This window comes from Lissotriton helveticus, chromosome 11 (genome assembly GCF_964261635.1).
Source record: "Lissotriton helveticus chromosome 11, aLisHel1.1, whole genome shotgun sequence".
In the NCBI taxonomy this organism is placed as follows: domain Eukaryota; kingdom Metazoa; phylum Chordata; class Amphibia; order Caudata; family Salamandridae; genus Lissotriton; species Lissotriton helveticus.
The window spans coordinates 709,669,827-709,689,027 of NC_136072.1; the positions used below are offsets into that span (position 1 = coordinate 709,669,827).

At 44.2% G+C, this 19,201-nt stretch overlaps 23 non-coding genes across 23 annotated transcripts; 22 read left to right on the forward strand and 1 right to left on the reverse strand.

Moving 5' to 3' along the window:
• The first annotated feature begins 82 nt into the window (after positions 1 to 82).
• On the forward strand, positions 83 to 163 carry TRNAS-CGA (transfer RNA serine (anticodon CGA)). Its single transcript has one exon. It is a non-coding gene; the product is annotated as a tRNA-Ser (tRNA).
• A 544-nt stretch (positions 164 to 707) lies between these two features.
• On the forward strand, positions 708 to 789 carry TRNAS-UGA (transfer RNA serine (anticodon UGA)). The gene has a single exon. It is a non-coding gene; the product is annotated as a tRNA-Ser (tRNA).
• Positions 790 to 1,331: 542 nt separating this feature from the next.
• TRNAS-CGA (transfer RNA serine (anticodon CGA)) lies at positions 1,332 to 1,413 on the forward strand. Its single transcript has one exon. It is a non-coding gene; the product is annotated as a tRNA-Ser (tRNA).
• Positions 1,414 to 1,955: 542 nt separating this feature from the next.
• Positions 1,956 to 2,037, forward strand: TRNAS-UGA (transfer RNA serine (anticodon UGA)). The gene has a single exon. It is a non-coding gene; the product is annotated as a tRNA-Ser (tRNA).
• A 1,153-nt stretch (positions 2,038 to 3,190) lies between these two features.
• TRNAS-UGA (transfer RNA serine (anticodon UGA)) lies at positions 3,191 to 3,272 on the forward strand. Its single transcript has one exon. It is a non-coding gene; the product is annotated as a tRNA-Ser (tRNA).
• Positions 3,273 to 4,529: 1,257 nt separating this feature from the next.
• TRNAS-CGA (transfer RNA serine (anticodon CGA)) lies at positions 4,530 to 4,611 on the reverse strand. Its single transcript has one exon. It is a non-coding gene; the product is annotated as a tRNA-Ser (tRNA).
• Positions 4,612 to 5,455: 844 nt separating this feature from the next.
• Positions 5,456 to 5,537, forward strand: TRNAS-UGA (transfer RNA serine (anticodon UGA)). The gene has a single exon. It is a non-coding gene; the product is annotated as a tRNA-Ser (tRNA).
• A 542-nt stretch (positions 5,538 to 6,079) lies between these two features.
• On the forward strand, positions 6,080 to 6,161 carry TRNAL-CAA (transfer RNA leucine (anticodon CAA)). Its single transcript has one exon. It is a non-coding gene; the product is annotated as a tRNA-Leu (tRNA).
• A 1,163-nt stretch (positions 6,162 to 7,324) lies between these two features.
• TRNAS-UGA (transfer RNA serine (anticodon UGA)) lies at positions 7,325 to 7,406 on the forward strand. The gene has a single exon. It is a non-coding gene; the product is annotated as a tRNA-Ser (tRNA).
• A 543-nt stretch (positions 7,407 to 7,949) lies between these two features.
• Positions 7,950 to 8,034, forward strand: TRNAS-CGA (transfer RNA serine (anticodon CGA)). Its single transcript has one exon. It is a non-coding gene; the product is annotated as a tRNA-Ser (tRNA).
• A 1,142-nt stretch (positions 8,035 to 9,176) lies between these two features.
• Positions 9,177 to 9,258, forward strand: TRNAS-UGA (transfer RNA serine (anticodon UGA)). The gene has a single exon. It is a non-coding gene; the product is annotated as a tRNA-Ser (tRNA).
• Positions 9,259 to 9,801: 543 nt separating this feature from the next.
• Positions 9,802 to 9,882, forward strand: TRNAS-CGA (transfer RNA serine (anticodon CGA)). Its single transcript has one exon. It is a non-coding gene; the product is annotated as a tRNA-Ser (tRNA).
• Positions 9,883 to 10,421: 539 nt separating this feature from the next.
• Positions 10,422 to 10,503, forward strand: TRNAS-UGA (transfer RNA serine (anticodon UGA)). Its single transcript has one exon. It is a non-coding gene; the product is annotated as a tRNA-Ser (tRNA).
• A 1,768-nt stretch (positions 10,504 to 12,271) lies between these two features.
• TRNAS-UGA (transfer RNA serine (anticodon UGA)) lies at positions 12,272 to 12,353 on the forward strand. Its single transcript has one exon. It is a non-coding gene; the product is annotated as a tRNA-Ser (tRNA).
• A 544-nt stretch (positions 12,354 to 12,897) lies between these two features.
• Positions 12,898 to 12,979, forward strand: TRNAS-CGA (transfer RNA serine (anticodon CGA)). Its single transcript has one exon. It is a non-coding gene; the product is annotated as a tRNA-Ser (tRNA).
• Positions 12,980 to 13,521: 542 nt separating this feature from the next.
• On the forward strand, positions 13,522 to 13,603 carry TRNAS-UGA (transfer RNA serine (anticodon UGA)). The gene has a single exon. It is a non-coding gene; the product is annotated as a tRNA-Ser (tRNA).
• Positions 13,604 to 14,152: 549 nt separating this feature from the next.
• TRNAS-UGA (transfer RNA serine (anticodon UGA)) lies at positions 14,153 to 14,234 on the forward strand. Its single transcript has one exon. It is a non-coding gene; the product is annotated as a tRNA-Ser (tRNA).
• Positions 14,235 to 14,777: 543 nt separating this feature from the next.
• TRNAS-UGA (transfer RNA serine (anticodon UGA)) lies at positions 14,778 to 14,859 on the forward strand. The gene has a single exon. It is a non-coding gene; the product is annotated as a tRNA-Ser (tRNA).
• Positions 14,860 to 15,399: 540 nt separating this feature from the next.
• On the forward strand, positions 15,400 to 15,480 carry TRNAS-UGA (transfer RNA serine (anticodon UGA)). The gene has a single exon. It is a non-coding gene; the product is annotated as a tRNA-Ser (tRNA).
• A 1,152-nt stretch (positions 15,481 to 16,632) lies between these two features.
• Positions 16,633 to 16,714, forward strand: TRNAS-UGA (transfer RNA serine (anticodon UGA)). Its single transcript has one exon. It is a non-coding gene; the product is annotated as a tRNA-Ser (tRNA).
• A 1,136-nt stretch (positions 16,715 to 17,850) lies between these two features.
• Positions 17,851 to 17,932, forward strand: TRNAS-CGA (transfer RNA serine (anticodon CGA)). Its single transcript has one exon. It is a non-coding gene; the product is annotated as a tRNA-Ser (tRNA).
• Positions 17,933 to 18,473: 541 nt separating this feature from the next.
• TRNAS-UGA (transfer RNA serine (anticodon UGA)) lies at positions 18,474 to 18,555 on the forward strand. Its single transcript has one exon. It is a non-coding gene; the product is annotated as a tRNA-Ser (tRNA).
• Positions 18,556 to 19,084: 529 nt separating this feature from the next.
• TRNAS-CGA (transfer RNA serine (anticodon CGA)) lies at positions 19,085 to 19,165 on the forward strand. Its single transcript has one exon. It is a non-coding gene; the product is annotated as a tRNA-Ser (tRNA).
• The last annotated feature ends 36 nt before the right edge of the window (positions 19,166 to 19,201 follow it).

The following is a 19,201-nucleotide window of genomic DNA, read 5'->3' on the forward strand; positions in this document are numbered from 1 at the left end:
CTGTTACTTTAATTTTTAGGTCTCTGCCTGACGTGAGCAGCGCATGTCTCGTATACGACAACAGTCACATCATACACATGCAGCTGCAATGGCCGAGTGGTTAAGGCGTTGGACTCGAAATCAATGGGGTTTCCCTGCGCAGGTCCGAATCCTGCTTGCAGCCTCGTGCGATTTTGCATGAACATCATTTGGTTTGATAAGGAAATGTTCACTTCTCGTTACGCAATCCTCATCAAGTAATAGAGTTAAACAGCAAAAACTCAAACTAAATGTTAACATTAAGACAATTTCAACACTCAGGAAGTGTTTTAGAGAGCAGGTGGCTCGGAAGGGTTCATAGTCTGGACCTCTCCTGTCTGATCTAGACAAGTCAGGAAAAGAGTATTTTGTTTTTTATGAAGCGTGTCTTGTTTAGACTTTTGAACTCTTTCTGAGTACACTTAAGGGCCCGTTGCCACCGCCGTAATATAGGGAAAAGAGGGTAGAAATGCGCAGTGATTGATTACCGCTCATCTGTGCCCTGTCACTCACTTTGAGTGATACGTGTTGCTATTTTTATTAATTGTATGAAAGCATGTGAAATAAGTGAGGGCAACAGGGCACTGCTGGTTCCTGCCCCGTCCTTATGTTACTTTATTTTTTAGGTCTCGGCCTGACGTGAGCAGCGCATGGCTCATATACGACAACAGTGACATCATACTCATGGATCTGCGATGGCCGAGTGGTTAAGGCATTGGACTTGAAATTCAATGGGGTTTCCCTGCGCAGGTTCGAATCCTGCTTGCAGCGACGTGCGATTTTGCATGAACACCATTTGGTTTGTTAAGGAAATGTTCACTTCTTGTTACGCAATCCTCATCAAGTCACAGAGTTAAACAGCAAAAACTCAAACTAAATGTAAACATTAAGACAATTTCAACACTCAGGAAGTGTTTTATAGAACAGGTGGTTCGGAAGGGTTCATAGTCTGGACCTGTCCTGCCTGATCTTGACGAGTCACGAAAAGAGTAATTTTTTTTATGTAGAGTGTCTTGTTTAGGCTTTTGGACTCTTTCTGAGTACACTTAAGGGCCCGGTCCCAGCGCCGTAATATAGGGAAAAGAGGGTAGAAATGCGCAGTGATTGATTACTGCTCATCTGTGCCCTGTCACTCACTTTGAGTGATACATGTTACTATTTTTATTAATTGTATGAAAGCAAGCGAAATAAGTGAGGGCAACAGGGCACTGCTGGTTCCTGCCCCGTCCTTATGTTACTTTATTTTTTAGGTTTCGGCCTGACGTGAGCAGCGCATGGCTCATACACGACAACAGTGACATCATAATCATGGAGCTGCGATGGCCGAGTTGTTAAGGCGTTGGACTCGAAATTCAATGGGGTTTCCCTGCGCAGGTTTGAATCCTGCTTGTAGCGACGTGCGATTTTGCATGAACAACATTTTGTTTGTTAAGGAAATTTTCACTTCTCGTTAGTCAATCCTCATCAAGTCACAGAGTTAAACAGCAAAAATTCAAACTAAATGTAAACATTAAGACAATTTCAACACTCAGGACGTGTTTAAGAGAGCAGGTGGTTCGGAAGGGTTCGTAGTCTGGACCTGTCCTTCCTGATCTTGACGAGTCACGAAAAGAGTAATTTTTTTTATGTAGAGTATCTTGTTTAGGCTTTTGGACTCTGTCTGAGTACACTTGAGGGCCCGGTCCCAGCGCCGTAATATAGGGAAAAGAGGGTAGAAATGCGCAGTGATTGATTACTGCTCATCTGTGCCCTGTCACTCACTTTGAGTGATGCGTGTTGCTATTTTTATTAATTGTAAGAAAGGATGCAAAATGAGTGAGGGAGACAGGGCACTGCTGGTACGTGCCCCGTCCTTCCGTTACTTTAATTTTAAGGTCTCGGCCTGATGTGAGCAGCGCATGGCTCGTATACGACAACAGTGACATCGTACTCACGCAGCTGTGATGGCCAAGTGGTTAAGGCGTTGGACTTGAAATCCAATGGAGTTTCCTTGCTTAGGTTCGAATCCTGCTTGCAGCGTCATGAGGTTTTGCATGAACACCATTTGGTTTAGTTAAGTAAATGTTCACTTCTCGTTATGCAATCATCATCAAGTCACAGAGTTAAACGGCAAAAACTCCAACTAGATGTAAACATTGAGACAATTTCCACACCCAGGAAGTGTTTTAGAGAGCAGGTGGCTCGGAAGGGTTCGTAGTCTGGAGCTGTCCTGCCTGATATAGACAAGTCACGAAAAGAGTAATGTTTTTTTATGAAGCGTGTCTTGTTTATTCTTTTGGACTCTTTCTGAGTACACTTAAGGGCCCGTTGCCACCACCGTAATATAGGGAAAAGAGGGTAGAAATGTGCATTGATTGATTTCCGCTCATCTGTGCCCTGTCACTCACTTTGAGTGATACGTGTTGCTATTTTTATTAATTGTATGAAAGCATGCGAAATAAGTGAGGGCAACAGGGCACTGCTGGTACCTGCCCCGCCCTTCCGTTGCTTTATTTTTTAGGTCTCGGTCTGACGTGAGCAGTGCATGGCTCGTATACGACAACATGGAGCTGCGATGGCCGAGTGGTTAAGATGTTGGACTCGAAATCAATGGGGTTTCCCTGCGCAGGTCCGAATCCTGCTTGCAGCGTCATGAGATTTTTCATGAACACTATTTGGTTTAGTTAAGGAAATGTTCACTACTCGTTACGCAATCCTCATCAAGTCACAGAGTTAAACGGCAAAAACTCAAACTAGATGTAAACATTGAGACAATTTCTACACTCAGGAAGTGTTTTAGAGAGCAGGTGGCTAGGAAGGGTTCGTAGTCTGGACCTGTTCTGCCTGATCTAGACAAGTCACAAAAAGAGTAATTTTTTTTATGAAGAGTGTCTTGTTTAGGCTTTTGGACCCTTTCTGAGTACACTTAAGGGCCCGGTCACAGCGCCGTAATATAGGGAAAAGAGGGTAGAAATGCGCAGTGATTGATTACTGCTCGTATGTGCCCTGTCACTCACTTTGAGTGATACGTGTTGCTCTTTTTATTTTTTGTATGAAAGCAAGCGAAATAAGTGAGGGCAACAGAGCACTGCTGGTACCTGCCCCATCCTTCCGTTACTTTATTTTTTAGGTCTCGGTCTGACGTGAGCAGCGCATGGCTCATATACGACAACAGTGACATCATACTCATGGAGTTGCGATGGCTGAGTGGTTAAGGCGTTGGACTTGAAAGCCAATGGGGTTTCTCTGAACAGGTTCGAATCCTGCTTGCAGCGACGTGCGATTTTGCATGAACACCATTTGGTTTGTTAAGGAAATGTTCACTTCTCGTTAGTCAATCCTCATCAGTCACAGAGTTAAACAGCAAAAATTCTAACTAAATGTAAACATTAAGACAATTTCAACACTCAGGAAGTGTTTAAGAGAGCAGGTGGTTCGGAAGGGTTCGTTGTCTGGACCTGTCCTGTCTGATCTTGACGAGTCACAAAAAGAGTAATTTTTTTATGTAGCGTGTCTTGTTTAGGCATTGGGACTCTTTCTGAGTACTCTTAAGGGCCCATTCCCAGCGCCGTAATATAGGGAAAAGAGGGTAGAAATGCACAGTGATTGATTACCCCTCATCTGTGCCCTGTCACTCACTTTGAGTAATGCGTGTTGCTATTTTTATTAATTGTATGAAAGTATGCGAAATAAGTGAGGGACACAGGGCACTGCTGGTACGTGCCCCGTCCTTCCGTTACTTTAATTTTTAGGTCTCAGCCTGATGTGAGCAGCGCATGGCTCGTATACGACAACAGTGACAACATATCCTATTCACGCACCTGCAATGGCTGAGTGGTTAAGGTGTTGGAATTGAATTCCAATGGGGTTTCCCTGCGTTGGTTCTAATCCTGCTTGCAGCGTCATGAGATTTTGCATGAACACCATTTGGTTTAGTTAAGTAAATGTTCACTTCTCGTCATGCAATCCTCATCAACTCACAGAGTTAATCGGCAAAAACTCAAACTAGATGTAAACATTGAGACAATTTCTACACCCAGGAAGTGTTTTAGAGAGCAGGTGGTTTGGAAGGGTTCGTAGTCTGGACCTGTCCTGCCTGATCTTGACGAGCCATGAAAAGAGAATTTTTTTTTATGTAGAGTGTCTTGTTTAGGCTTTTGGACTCTTTATGAGTACACTTAAGGGCCCGGTCCCAGCGCCGTAATATAGGGAAAAGAGGGTAGAAATGCGCAGTGATTGATTACTGCTCATCTGTGCCCTGTCACTCACTTTGAGTGATACGTCTTGCTATTTTTATTAATTGTATGAAAGCATGTGAAATAAGTGAGGGCAACAGGGCACGGCTACAGGTCCAGACTACGAACCCTTCGAACCACCTGCTCTCTAAAACACTTCCCGAGTGTTGAAATTGTCTTAATGTTTACATTTAGTTTGAGTTTTTGCTGTTTAACTCTGTGACTTGATGAGGATTGCGTAACGAGAAGTGAACATTTCCTTAACAAACCAAATGATGTTCATGCAAAATCGCCCGATTCTGCAAGCAGGATTCGAACCTGCGCAGGAAAACCCCATTGAATTTCGAGTCCTACGCCTTAACCACTCGGCCATCGCAGCTCCATGAGTATGATGTCACTGTTGTCGTATATGATCCATGCGCTGCTCACGTCAGACCGCTGTTGCTATTTTTATTAATTGTATCAAAGCATGCGAAATAAGTGAGGGCAACAGGGCACTGCTGGTACCTGCCCCGTCCTTCCGATACATTATTTTTTAGGTCTCGGTCTGACGTGAGCAGCGCATGGCTCATATACGACAACAGTGACATCATAGTCATGGAGCTGCGATGGGCGAGTGGTTAAGGCGTTGGCCTCGAAATCAATGGGGTTTCCCTGCACAGGTCCGAATCCTGCTTGCAGCCTCGTGCGATTTTGCATGAACACCATTTGGTTTGATAGGAAATGTTCACTTCTCGTTACGCAATCCTCATCAAGTAACAGAGTTAAACAGCAAAAATTCAAACTAAATGTAAACATTAAGACAATTTCAACACTCAGGAAGTGTTTTAGAGAGCAGGTGGTTCAGAAGGGTTCGTAGTCTGGACCTGTCCTGCCTGATCTTGAAGAGTCCCAAAAAGAGTAATTTTTTTATGTAGCGTGTATTGTTTAGGCTTTTGGACTCTTTCTGAGTACTCTTAAGGGCCCATTCACAGCGCCGTAAGATAGGGAAAAGAGGGTTGAAATGTGCAGTGATTGATTACTGCTCATGTGTGCCCTGTCACTCACTTCGAGTGATGCGTGTTGCTATTTTTATTAATTGTATCAGAGCATGCAAAATAAGTGAGGGAGACAGGGCACTGCTGGTACGTGCCCCGTCGTTCTGTTACTTTAATTTTTAGGTCTCGGCCTGATGTGAGCAGCGCATGGCTCGTATACGACAACAGTGACATCATACTCATGCAGTTGCGATGGCCGAGTGGTTAAGGCGTTGGACTTGAAATCCAATGGGGTTTCCCCGCCTAGGTTCGAATCCTGCTTGCAGCGTCATGAGATTTTGCATGAAAACCATTTGGTTTAGTTAAGTAAATGTTCACTTCTCGTTATGCAATGCTCATCAAGTCACGGAGTTAAATGGCAAAAACTCAAACTAGATGTAAACATTGAGACAATTTCACACCCAGGAAGTGTTTTAGAGAGCAGGTGGCTCGGAAGGGTTCGTAGTCTGGAGCTGTCCTGCCTGATATAGACAAGTCACGAAAAGAGTAATTCTTTTTTATGAAGCGTGTCTTGTTTAGGCTTTTGGACTCTTTCTGAGTACACTTAATGGCCCAGTCCCAGCAAAGTAATATAGGGAAAAGAGGGATGAAATGCGCAGTGATTGATTACTGCTCATCTGTGCCCTGTAACTCACTTTGGTGATACGTGTTGCTATTTTTATTAATTGTATGAAAGCAAGCGAAATAAGTGAGGGCAACAGAGCACTGCTGGTACCTGCCCCTTCCTTCGGTTACTTTATTTTTTAGGTCTCGGTATGAAGTGAGCAGCGCATGGCTCATATACGACAACAGTGACATCATTCTCATGGAGCTGTGATGGCTGAGTGGTTAAGGCGTTGGAATCAAAATCCAATGGGGTTTCCCTGCGCAGGTTCGAATCCTGCTTGCAGCAACGTACGATTTTGCATGAACACCATTTGGTTTGTTAAGGAAATTTTCACTTCTCGTTAGTCAATCCTCATCAAGTCACAGAGTTAAACGGCAAAAATTCAAACTAAATGTAAACATTAAGACAATTTCAACACTCAGGAAGTGTTTAAGAGAGCAGATGGTTTCGAAGGGTTCGTAGTCTGGACCTGTCCTGCCTGATCTTGACAAGTCACAAAAAGAGTAATTTTTTTATGTAGCGTGTCTTGTTTAGGCATTTGGACTCTTTCTGAGTACTCTTAAGTGCCCATTCCCAGCGTCGTAATATAGGGAAAAGAGGGTAGGAATGTGCAGTGATTGATTACCGCTCATCTGTGCCCTGTCACTCACTTTGAGTGATGCGTGTTGCTATTTTTATTAATTGTATCAAAGCATGCGAAATAAGTGAGGGCAACAGGGCACTGCTGGTACCTGCCCTGTCCTTCCGTTACGTTATTTTTTAGGTCTCGGTCTGACGTGAGCAGCGCATGGCTCATATACGAAAACAGTGACATCATAGTCATGGAGCTGCGATGGGAGAGTGGTTAAGGCGTTGGACTCGAAATCAATGAGGTTTCCCTGCACAGGTCCGAGTTCTGCTTGCAGCCTCGTGCGATTTTGCATGAACACCATTTGGTTTGATAAGGAAATGTTCACTTCTCGTTACGCAATCCTCATCAAGTAACAGAGTTAAACAGCAAAAATTCAAACTAAATGTAAACATTAAGACAATTTCAACACTCAGGAAGTGTTTTAGAGAGCAGGTGGTTCAGAAGGGTTCGTAGTCTGGACCTGTCCTGCCTGATCTTGAAGAGTCCCAAAAAGAGTAATTTTTTTATGTAGTGTGTATTGTTTAGGCTTTTGGACTCTTTCTGAGTACTCTTAAGGGCCCATTCACAGCGCCGTAAGATAGGGAAAAGAGGGTTGAAATGTGCAGTGATTGATTACCGCTCATGTGTGCCCTGTCACTCACTTCGAGTGATGCGTGTTGCTATTTTTATTAATTGTATCAGAGCATGCAAAATAAGTGAGGGAGACAGGGCACTGCTGGTACGTGCCCCGTCCTTCCGTTACTTTAATCTTTAGGTCTCGGCCTGATGTGAGCAGCGCATGGCTCGTATACGACAACAGTGACATCATACTCATGCAGTTGCGATGGCCGAGTGGTTAAGGCGTTGGACTTGAAATCCAATGGGGTTTCCCTGCCTAGGTTCGAATCCTGCTCGCAGCGTCATGAGATTTTGCATGAAAACCATTTGGTTTAGTTAAGTAAATGTTCACTTCTCGTTATGCAATCCTCATCAAGTCACGGAGTTAAACGGCAAAAACTCAAACTAGATGTAAACATTGAGACAATTTCACACCCAGGAAGTGTTTTAGAGAGCAGGTGGCTCGGAAGGGTTCGTAGTCGGGAGCTGTCCTGCCTGATATAGACAAGTCACGAAAAAAGTAATTCTTTTTTATGAAGCGTGTCTTGTTTAGGCTTTTGGACTCTTTCTGAGTACACTTAATGGCCCGGTCCCAGCAAAGTAATATAGGGAAAAGAGGGATGAAATGCGCAGTGATTGATTACTGCTCATCTGTGCCCTGTAACTCACTTTGAGTGATACGTGTTGCTATTTTTATTAATTGTATGAAAGCAAGCGAAATAAGTGAGGGCAACAGGGCACTGCTGGTACCTGCCCCTTCCTTCGGTTACTTTATTTTTTAGGTCGCGGTCTGACGTGAGCAGCGCATGGATCATATACGACAACAGTGACATCATACTCATGGAGCTGTGATGGCTGAGTGGTTAAGGCGTTGGACTCGAAATCCAATGGGGTTTCCCTGCGCAGGTTCGAATCCTGCTTGCAGGGACGTATGATTTTGCATGAACACCATTTGGTTTGTTAAGGAAATTTTCACTTCTCGTTAGCCAATCCTCATCAAGTCACAGAGTTAAACAGCAAAAATTCAAACTAAATGTAAACATTAAGACAATTTCAACTCTAAGGAAGTGTTTAAGAGAGCAGGTGGTTTGGAAGGGTTCGTAGTCTGGACCTGTCCTGCCTGATCTTGACGAGTCACAAAAAGAGTAATTTTTTTATGTAGCGTGTCTTGTTTAGGCATTTGGACTCTTTCTGAGTACTCTTAAGTGCCCATTCCCAGCACCGTAATATAGGGAAAGAGGGTAGGAATGTGCAGTGATTTATTACCGCTCATCTGTGCCCTGTCACTCACTTTGAGTGATACGTGTTGCTATTTTTATTAATTGTATGAAAGCATGCGAAATAAGTGAGGGCAACAGGGCACTGCTGGTACCTGCCCCGTCCTTCTGTTGCTCTATTTTTTAGGTCTCGGTCTGACGTGAGCAGTGCATGGCTCGTATACGACAACATGGAGCTGCAATGGCCAAGTGGTTAAGGCGTTGGACTCAAAATCAATGGGGTTTCCCCGCGCAGGCCCGAATCCTGCTTGCAGCCTCGTGCGATGTTGCATGAACACCATTTGGTTTGATAAGGAAATGTTCACTTCTCGTTACGCAATCCTCATCAAGTAACAGAGTTAAACAGCAAAAACTCAAACTAAATGTAAACATTAAGACAATTTCAACACTCAGGAAGTGTTTTAGAGAGCAGGTGGCTCGGAAGGGTTCGTAGTCTGGACCTGTCCTGCCTGATCTTGACGAGTCACGAAAAGAGTAATTTTTTTATGTTGCGTATCTTGTTTAGGCTTTTGGACTCTTTCTGAGTACACTTAAGGGCCCATTCCAGAGCCGTAATATAGGGAAAAGAGGGCAGAAATGTGCAGTGATTGATTACTGCTCATCTGTGCCCTGTCATTCACTTTGAGTGATGCGTGTTGCTATTTTTATTAATTGTATGAAAGCATGCGAAATAAGTGAGGGAGACAGGGCACTGCTGGTACGTGCCCGTCCTTCCGTTACTTTAATTTTTAGGTCTCGGCCTGATGTGAGCAGCGCATGGCTTGTATACGACAACAGTGACATCATACTCACGCAGCTGCGATGGCCGAGAGGTTAAGGCGTTGGACTTGAAATCCAAAGGGGTTTCCCCGCGTAGGTTCGAATCCTGCTTGCAGCGTCTTGAGATTTTGCATGAACACCATTTGGTTTAGTTGAGTAAATGTTCACTTCTCGTTATGCAATCCTCATCAAGTCAGAGAGTTAATCGGCAAAAACTCAAACTAGATGTAAACATTGAGACAATTTCTACACCCAGGAAGTGTTTCAGAGAGCAGGTGGCTAGGAAGGGTTTGTAGTCTGGACCTGTCCTTCCTGATCTAGACAAGTCAGGAAAAGAGTAATTTTTTTTATGAAGCGTGTCTTGTTTATGCTTTTGGACTTTTTCTGAGTACACTTAAGGGCCCGTTGCCACCGCCGTAATAGAGGGAAAAGAGGGTAGAAATGCACAGTGAATAATTACCGCTCATTTGTGCCCTGTCACTGACTTTGAGTGATACGTGTTGCTATTTTTATTAATTGTATGAAAGCATGTGAAATAAGTGAGGGCAACAGGGCACTGCTGGCACCTGCCCCTTCCTTCGGTTACTTTATTTTTTAGGTCTCGGTCTGACGTGAGCAGCGAATGGCTCATATACCACAACACTGACATCATACTCATGGAGCTGCAATGGCCGAGTGGTTAAGGCGTTGGACTCGAAATCAATGGGGTTTCCCTGCACAGGTCCGAATCCTGCTTGCAGCCTCGTGCAATTTTGCATGAACACCATTTGTTTGATAAGGAAATGTTCACTTCTCGTTACGCAATCCTCATCAAGTAACAGAGTTAAACAGCAAAAACTCAAACTAAATGTAAACATTAAGACAATTTCAACACTCAGGAAGTGTTTTAGAGAGCAGGTGGTTCGAAGGGTTCGTAGTCTGGACCTGTCCTGCCTGATCTTGACGAGTCACAAAAAGAGTAATTTTTTCATGTAGCATGTCTTGTTTAGGCTTTTGGACTCTTTCTGAGTACTCTTAAGGGCCCATTCCCAGCGCCGTAATATAGGGAACAGAGGGTAGAAATGTGCAGTGATTGATTACCGCTCATCTGTGCCCTGTCACTCACTTTGAGTGATGCGTGTTGCTATTTTTATTAATTGTATCAAAGCATGCGAAATAAGTGAGGGCAACAGGGCACTGCTGGTACCTGCCCCGTCCTTCCGTTGCTTTATTTTTTAGGTCTCGGTCTGACTTGAGCAGCGCATGGCTCGTATACGACAACAGTGACGTCATTCTCATGGAGCTGCGACAGCCGAGTGGTTAAGGCGTTGGACCTGAAATCCAATGGGGTTTCCCTGCGCAGGTTCGAATCCTGCTTGCAGCTTCGTGAGATTTTGCATGAATACCATTTGGTTTAGTTAAGTAAATGTTCACTTCTTGTTATGCAATCCTCATCAAGTCACAGAGTTAAACGGCAAAAACTCAAACTAGATGTAAACATTGAGACAATTTCTACACACAGGAAGTGTTTTACAGAGCAGTTGGCTCGGAAGGGTTCGTAGTCTGGACCTGTCCTGCCTGATCTTGACGAGTCACGAAAAGAGTAATTATTTTTATGTAGAGTGTCTTGTTTAGGCTTTTGGACTCTTTCTGAGTACACTTGAGGGCCCGGTCCCAGCGGCGTAATATAGGGAAAAGAGGGTAGAAATGCGCAGTGATTGATTACCGCTCATCTTTGCCCTGTCACTCACTTTCAGTGATGCGTGTTGCTATTTTTATTAATTGTATGAAAGCATGCGAAATAAGTGAGGGCAACAGGGCACTGCTGGTACCTGCCCCGTCCTTCCGTTGCTTTATTTTTTAGGTCTCGGTCTGACGTGAGCAGTGCATAGCTCGTATACGACAACATGGAGCTGCGATGGCCAGGGGTTAAGGTGTTGGACTCGAAATCAATGGGGTTTCCCTGCGCAGGTCCGAATCCTGCTTGCAGCGTCATGAGATTTTTCATGACACCATTTGATTTAGTTAAGGAAATGTTCACTACTCGTTCCGCAATCCTTATCAAGTCACAGAGTTAAACGGCAAAAACTCAAACTAGATGTAAACATTGAGACAATTTCTACACTCAGGAAGTGTTTTAGAGAGCAGGTGGCTAGGAAGGGTTCGTAGTCTGGACCTGTCCTGCCTGATCTAGACAAGTCACGAAAAGAGTAATTTCTTTTTATGAAGAGTGTCTTGTTTAGGCTTTTGGACTCTTTCTGAGTACACTTAAGGGCCCATTGCCACCACCGTAATATAGGGAAAAGAGGGTAGAAATGCGCAGTGATTGATTACCGCTCTACTGTGCCTTGCCACTCACTTTGAGTGACACGTGATGCTAATTTTATTAATTAAAAAGCATGCAAAATAAGTGAGGGCAATAGGGCACTGCTGGTACCTGCCCGTCCTTCTGTTACTTTATTTTTTAGGTCTCAGCCTAACATGAGCAGCGAATGGCTCGTATACGACACAAGTGCCATCATACCCATGGAGCTGCGATGGCCGCGTGGTTTAGGCGTTGGACTCGAAATCAATGGGGTTTCCCTGCACAGGTCCGAATCCTGCTTGCAGCCTCGTGCGATTTTGCATGAACACCATTTGGTTTGATAAGGAAATGTTCACTTCTCGTTACGCAATCCTCATCAAGTACCAGAGTTAAACAGCAAAAACTCAAACTAAATGTAAACATTAAGACAATTTCAACACTCAGGAAGTGTTTTAGAGAGCAGGTGGCTCGGAAGGGTTCGTAGTCTGGACCTGTCCTGCCTGATCTTGACGAGTCACGAAAAGAGTAATTTTTTTATGTAGCGTGTCTTGTTTAGGCTTTTGGACTCTTTCTGAGTACACTTAAGGGCCCATTCCAGAGCCGTAATATAGGGAAAAGAGGGCAGAAATGTGCAGTGATTGATTACTGCTCATCTGTGCCCTGTCACTCACTTTGAGTGATGCGTGTTGCTATTTTTATTGATTGTATGAAAGCACGCGAAATAAGTGAGGGAGACAGGGCACTGCTGGTACGTGCCCTGTCCTTCCGTTACTTTAATTTGTAGGTCTCGGCCTGATGTGAGCAGCACATGGCTCGTATACGACAACAGTGACATCATACTCACGCAGCTGCGATGGCCGAGTGGTTAAGGCGTTGGACTTGAAATCCAATGGGGTTTCCCCGCGTAGGTTCGAATCCTGCTTGCAGCGTCATGAAATTTTGCATGAACACCATTTGGTTTAGTTAAGTAAATGTTCACTTCTCGTTATGCAATCCTCATCAAGTCACAGAGTTAAACGGCAAAAACTCAAACTAGATGTAAACTTTGAGACAATTTCTACACCCAGGAAGTGTTTTAGAGAGCAGGTGGCTAGGAAGGGTTTGTAGTCTGGACCTGTCCTGCCTGATCTAGACAATTCAGGAAAAGAGTAATTTTTTTTTATGAAGCGTGTCTTGTTTAGGCTTTTGGGCTTTTTCTGAGTACACTTAAGGGCCCGTTGCCACCGCCGTAATAGAGGGAAAAGAGGGTAGAAATGCACAGTGAATGATTACCGCTCATCTGTGCCCTGTCACTCGCTTTGAGTGATACGTGTTGCTATTTTTATTAATTGTATGAAAGCATGTGAAATAAGTGAGATCAACAGGGCACTGCTGGTTCCTGCCCCATCCTTATGTTACTTTATTTTTTAGGTCTTGGCCTGACGTGAGCAGCGCATGGCTCATATACGACAACAGTGACATCATTCTCATGGAGCTGTGATGGCTGAGTGGTTAAGGCGTTGGAATCGAAATCCAATGGGGTTTCCCTGCGCAGGTTTGAATCCTGCTTGCAGTGACGTATGATTTTGCATGAACACCATTTGGTTTGTTAAGGAAATTTTCACTTCTCGTTAGTCAATCCTCATCAAGTCACAGAGTTAAACAGCAAAAATTCAAACTAAATGTAAACATTAAGACAATTTCAACACTCAGGAAGTGTTTAAGAGAGCAGGTGGTTTGGAAGGGTTCGTAGTCTGGACCTGTCCTGCCTGATCTTGACGAGTCACAAAAAGAGTAATTTTTTTATGTAGCGTGTCTTGTTTAGGCATTTGGACTCTTTCTGAGTACTCTTAAGTGCCCGTTCCCAGCGCCGTAATATTGGGAAAAGAGGGTAGGAATGTGCAGTGATTGATTACTGCTCATCTGTGCCCTGTCACTCACTTTGAGTGATGCGTGTTGCTATTTTTTATTAATTGTATCAAAGCATGCGAAATAAGTGAGGGCAACAGGGCACTGCTGGTACGTGCCCCGTCCTTCCGTTTCTTTAATTTTTAGGTCTCGGCCTGATGTGAGCAGCGCATGGCTCGTATACGACAACAGTGACGTCATACTCACGCAGCTGCGATGGCCGAGTGGTTAAGGCGTTGGACTTGAAATCCAATGGGGTTTCCCCGCGGAGGTTCCAATCCTGCTTGCAGCGTCTTGAGATTTTGCATGATTCCCATTTGCTTTAGTTAAGTAAATGTTCACTTCTCGTTATGCAATCCTCATCAAGTCACAGAGTTAAACGGCAAAAACTCAAACTAGATGTAAACATTGAGACAATTTCTACACCCTGGAAGTGTTTCAGAGAGCAGGTGGCTAGGAATGGTTTGTAGTCTGGACCTGTCCTGCCTGATCTAGACAAGTCAGGAAAAGAGTAATTTTTATTTATGAAGCGTGTCTTGTTTAGGCTTTTGGACTTTTTCTGTGTACACTTAAGGGCCCGTTGCCACCGCCGTAATAGAGGGAAAAGAGGGTAGAAATGCACAGTGAATGATTACCGCTCATCTGTGCCCTGTCACTCACTTTGAGTGATACGTGTTGCTATTTATATTAATTGTATGAAAGCATGTGAAATAAGTGAGGGCAACAGGGCACTGCTGGTTCCTGCCCCGTCCTTTTGTTACTTTATTTTTTAGGTCTCGGCCTGACGTGGGCAGCGCATGGCTCATATACGACAACAGTGACATCATATCATATTCACGCAGCTGCAATGGCTGAGTGGTTAAGGCGTTGGACTTGAAATCCAATGGGGTTTCCCTGCGTAGGTTCTAATCCTGCTTGCAGCGTCATGATATTTTGCATGAACACCATTTGGTTTAGTTAAGTAAATGTTCACTTCTCGTTATGCAATCCTCATCAAGTCACAGAGTTAATCAGCAAAAACTCAAACTAGATGTAAACATTGAGACAATTTCTACACCCAGGAAGTGTTTTAGAGAGCAGGTGGTTCTGAAGGGTTCGTAGTCTGGACCTGTCCTGCCTTATCTTGACAAGCCACGAAAAGAGTAATTTTTTTTATGTAGAGTGTCTTGTTTAGGCTTTTGGACTCTTTCTGAGTACACTTGAGGGCCCGGTCCCAGCGCCGTAATATAGGGAAAAGAGGGTAGAAATGCGCAGTGATTGATTACTGCTCATCTGTGCCCTGTCACTCACTTTGAGTGATACGTGTTGCTATTTTTATTAATTGTATGAAAGCAAGCGAAATAAGTGAGGGCAACAGAGCACTGCTGGTACCTGCCCCGTCCTTCCGTTACTTTATTTTTTAGGTCCCAGTCTGACGTGAGCAGCGCATGGCTCATATACGACAACAGTAACATCATACTCATGGAGCTGCGATGGCCGAGTGGTTAAGGCGTTGGACTTGAAATGCAATGGGGTTGCCCTGCACAGGTTCGAATCCCGCTTGCAGCGATGTGCTATTTTGCATGAACACCATTTGGTTTGTTAAGGAAATTTTCACTTCTCGTTAGTCAATCCTCATCAAGTCACAGAGTAAAACAGCAAAAATTCAAACTAAATGTAAACATTAAGACAATTTCAACACTCAGGAAGTGTTTAAGAGAGCAGGTGGTTCGGAAGGGTTCGTAGTCTGGACCTGTCCTGCCTGATCTTGACGAGTCACAAAAAGAGTACTTTTTTATGTAGCGTGTCTTGTTTAGGCATTTGGACTCTTTCTGAGTACTCTTAAAGGCCCATATCCAGCGCCGTAATATAGGGAAAAGAGGGTAGGAATGTGCAGTGATTGATTACCGCTCATCTGTGCCCTGTCACTCACTTTGAGTGATGCGTGTTGCTATTTTTATTAATTGTATGAAAGCATGCGAAATGAGTGAGGGAGACAGGGCATTGCTGGTACGTGCCCCGTCCTTCCGTTACTTTAATTTTTAGGCCTCGGCCTGATGTGAGCCGCGCATGGCTCGTATACGACAACAGTGACATCATACTCACGCAGCTGTGATGGCCGAGTGGTAAAGGCGTTGGACTTGAAATCCAATGGGGTTTCCCGCTTAGGTTCGAATCCAGCTTGCAGCGTCATGAGATTTTGCATGAACACCATTCGGTTTAGTTAAGTAAATGTTCACTTCTCGTTATGCAATCATCATGAAGTCACAGAGTTAAGCCACAAAAACTCAACCTAGATGTAAACATTGAGACGATTTCCACACCCAGGAAGTGTTTTAGAGAGCAGGTGGTTCGGAAGGGTTCGTAGTCTGGAGCTGTCCTGCCTGATATAGACAAGTCACGAAAAGAGTAATTTTTTTTATGAAGCGTGTCTTGTTTAGGCTTTTGGACTCTTTCTGAGTACACTTAAGGGCCCGTTGCCACCACCGTAATATAGGGAAAAGAAGGTAGAAATGTGCAGTGATTGATTACCGCTCATCTGTGCACTGTCACTCACTTTGACTGATACGTGTTGCTATTTTGATTAATTGTATGAAAGCATGCGAAATAAGTCAGGGCAACAGGGCACTGTTGGTACTGGCCCCGTCCTTCCGTTGCTTTATTTTTTAGGTCTCGGTCTGACGTGAGCAGTGCATGGCTCGTATACGACAACATGGAGCTGCGATGGCCGAGTGGTGAAGGTGTTGGACTTGAAATCAATGGTGTTTCCCTGCCCAGGTCCGAATTCTGCTTGCAGCGTCATGAGATTTTTCATGAACACCATTTGGTTTAGTTAAGGAAATGTTCACTACTCGTTACGCAATCCTCATCAAGTCACAGAGTTAAACGGCAAAAACTCAAACTAGATGTAAACATTGAGACAATTTCTACACTCAGGAAGTGTTTTAGAGAGCAGGTGGCTAGGAAGGGTTCGTAGTCTGGACCTGTCCTGCCTGATCTAGACAAGTCACGAAAAGAGTAATTTTTTTTATGAAGAGTGTCTTGTTTAGGCTTTTGGACTCTTTCTGAGTACACTTAAGGGCCCGGTCCCAGCGCCGTAATATAGGGAAAAGAGGGTAGAAATGCGCAGTGATTGATTACTGCTCATCTGTGCCCTGTCACTCACTTTGAGTGATACGTGTTGCTATTTTTATTAATTGTATGAAAGCATGTGAAATAAGTGAGGGCAACAGGGCACTGCTGGTTCCTGCCCCGTCCTTATGTTACTTTATTTTTTAGGTCTCGGTCTGACGTGAGCAGCGCATGGCTCGTATCCGACAACAGTGACTTCATACTCACGCAGCTGCGATGGCTGAGTGGTTAAGGCGTTGGACTTGAAATCCAATGGGGTTTCCCTGCGTAGGTTTGAATCCTGCTTGCAGCGTTATGAGATTTTGCAATGACACCATTTGGTTTAGTTAAGTAAATGTTCACTTCTCGTAATGCAATCCTCATCAAGTCACAGAGTTAATCGGCAAAAACTCAAACTAGATGTAAACATTGAGACAATTTCTACACCCAGGAAGTGTTTTAGAGAGCAGGTGGTTCGGAAGGGTTCGTAGTCTGAAGCTGTCCTGCCTGATATAGACAAGTCACGAAAAGAGTAATTTTTTTTATGAAGCGTGTCTTGTTTTGGGTTTTGGACTCTTTCTGAGTACACTTAAGGGCCCGTTGCCACCACCGTAATATAGGGAAAAGAGGGTAGAAATGTGCAGTGATTGATTACCGCTCATCTGTGCACTGTCACTCACTTTGAGTGATACGTGTTGCTATTTTTATTAATTGTATGAAAGCATGCGAAATAAGTGAGGGCAACAGGGCACTGTTGGTACTGGCCCCGTCCTTCCGTTGCTTTATTTTTTAGGTCTCAGTCTGACGTGAGCAGTGCATGGCTCGTATACGACAACATGGAGCTGCGATGGCAGAGTGGTGAAGGTGCTGGACTTGAAATCAATGGGGTTTCCCTGCGCAGGTCCGAATCCTACTTGCAGTGTCGTGCAATTTTGCATGAACACCATTTGGTTTGTTAAGGAAATGTTCACTTCTCGTTACGCAATCCTCATCAAGTCACAGAGTTAAACAGCAAAAAGTCAAACTAAATGTAAACATTAAGACAATTTCAACACTAAGCAAGTGTTTTAGAGAGCAGGTGGCTCGGAAGGGTTCGCAGTCTGGACCTGTCTTGCCTGATCTAGACAAGTCAGGAAAAGAGTAATTTTTTTTATGAAGCGTGTCTTGTTTAGACTTTTGGACTCTTTCTGAGTACACTTAAGGGCCCGTTGCCACCGCCGTAATATAGGGAAAAGAGGGTAGAAATGCGCAGTGATTGATTACCGTTCATCTGTGCCCTGTCACTCACTTTGAGTGATACATGTTGCTATTTTTATAAATTGTATGAAAGCATGTGAAATAAGTGAGGGCAACAGGGCACTGCTGGTTCCTGCCCCGTCCTTATGTTACTTTATTTTTTAGGTCTCGGCCTGACGTGAGCAGTGCATGGCTCGTATACGACAACATGGAGCTGCGATGGCCGAGTGGTTAAGGCGTTGGACTCGAAATTCAATGGGGTTTCCCTGCGCAGGTTCGAATCCTGCTTGCAGCGTCGTCCGATTTTGCATGAACACCATTTGGTTTGTTAAGGAAATGTTCACTTCTCGTTACGCAATCCTCATCAAGTCACAGAGTTAAACAGCAAAAACTCAAACTAAATGTAAACATTAAGACAATTTCAACACTCAGGAAGTGTTTTATAGAACAGGTGGTTCGGAAGGGTTCGTAGTCTGGACCTGTCCTGCCTGATCTTGACGAGTCACGAAAAGAGTAATTTTTTTATGTAGAGTGTCTTGTTTAGGCTTTTGGACTCTTTCTGAGTACACTTGAGGGCCCGGTCCCAGCGCCGTAAAATAGGGAAAAGAGGGTAGAAATGCGCAGTGATTGATTACCGCTCATCTGTGCCCTGTCACTCACTTTGAGTGATGTGTGTTGCTATTTTTATTAATTGTATGAAAGGATGCAAAATGAGTGAGGGAGACAGGGCACTGCTGGTACGTGCCCCGTCCTTCCGTTACTTTAATTTTAAGGTCTCGGCCTGATGTGAGCAGCGCATGGCTCGTATACGACAACAGTGACATCATACTCACGCAGCTGTGATGGCCGAGTGGTTAAGGCGTTGGACTTGAAATCCAATGGGGTTTCCCCGCTTAGGTTTGAATCCTGCTTGCAGCGTCATGAGATTTTGCATGAACACCATTTGGTTTAGTTAAGTAAATGTTCACTTCTCGTTATGCAATCATCATCAAGTCACAGAGTTAAATGGCAAAAACTCAAACTAGATGTAAACATTGAGACAATTTCCACACCCAGGAAGTGTTTTAGAGAGCAGGTGGCACGGAAGGGTTCGTAGTCTGGAGCTGTCCTGCCTGATATAGAAAAGTCACGAAAAGAGTAATTTTTTTTTAGGAAGCGTGTCTTGTTTATTCTTTTGGACTCTTTCTGAGTACACTTAAGGGCCCGTTGCCACCACCGTAATATAGGGAAAAGAGGGTAGAAATGTGCAGTGATTGATTACCACTCATCTGTGCCCTGTCATTCACTTTGAGTGATACGTGTTGCTATTTTTATTAATTGTATGAAAGCATGCAAAATAAGTGAGGGCAACAGGGCACTGCTGGTACCTGCCCCGTCCTTCTGTTGCTTTATTTTTTAGGTCTCGGTCTGACGTGAGCAGTGCATGGCTCGTATACGACAACATGGAGCTGCGATGGCCGAGTGGTTAAGGTGTTGGACTCGAAATCAATGGGGTTTCCCTGCCCAGGTCCGAATCCTGCTTGCAGCGTCATGAGATTTTTCATGAACACCATTTGGTTTAGTT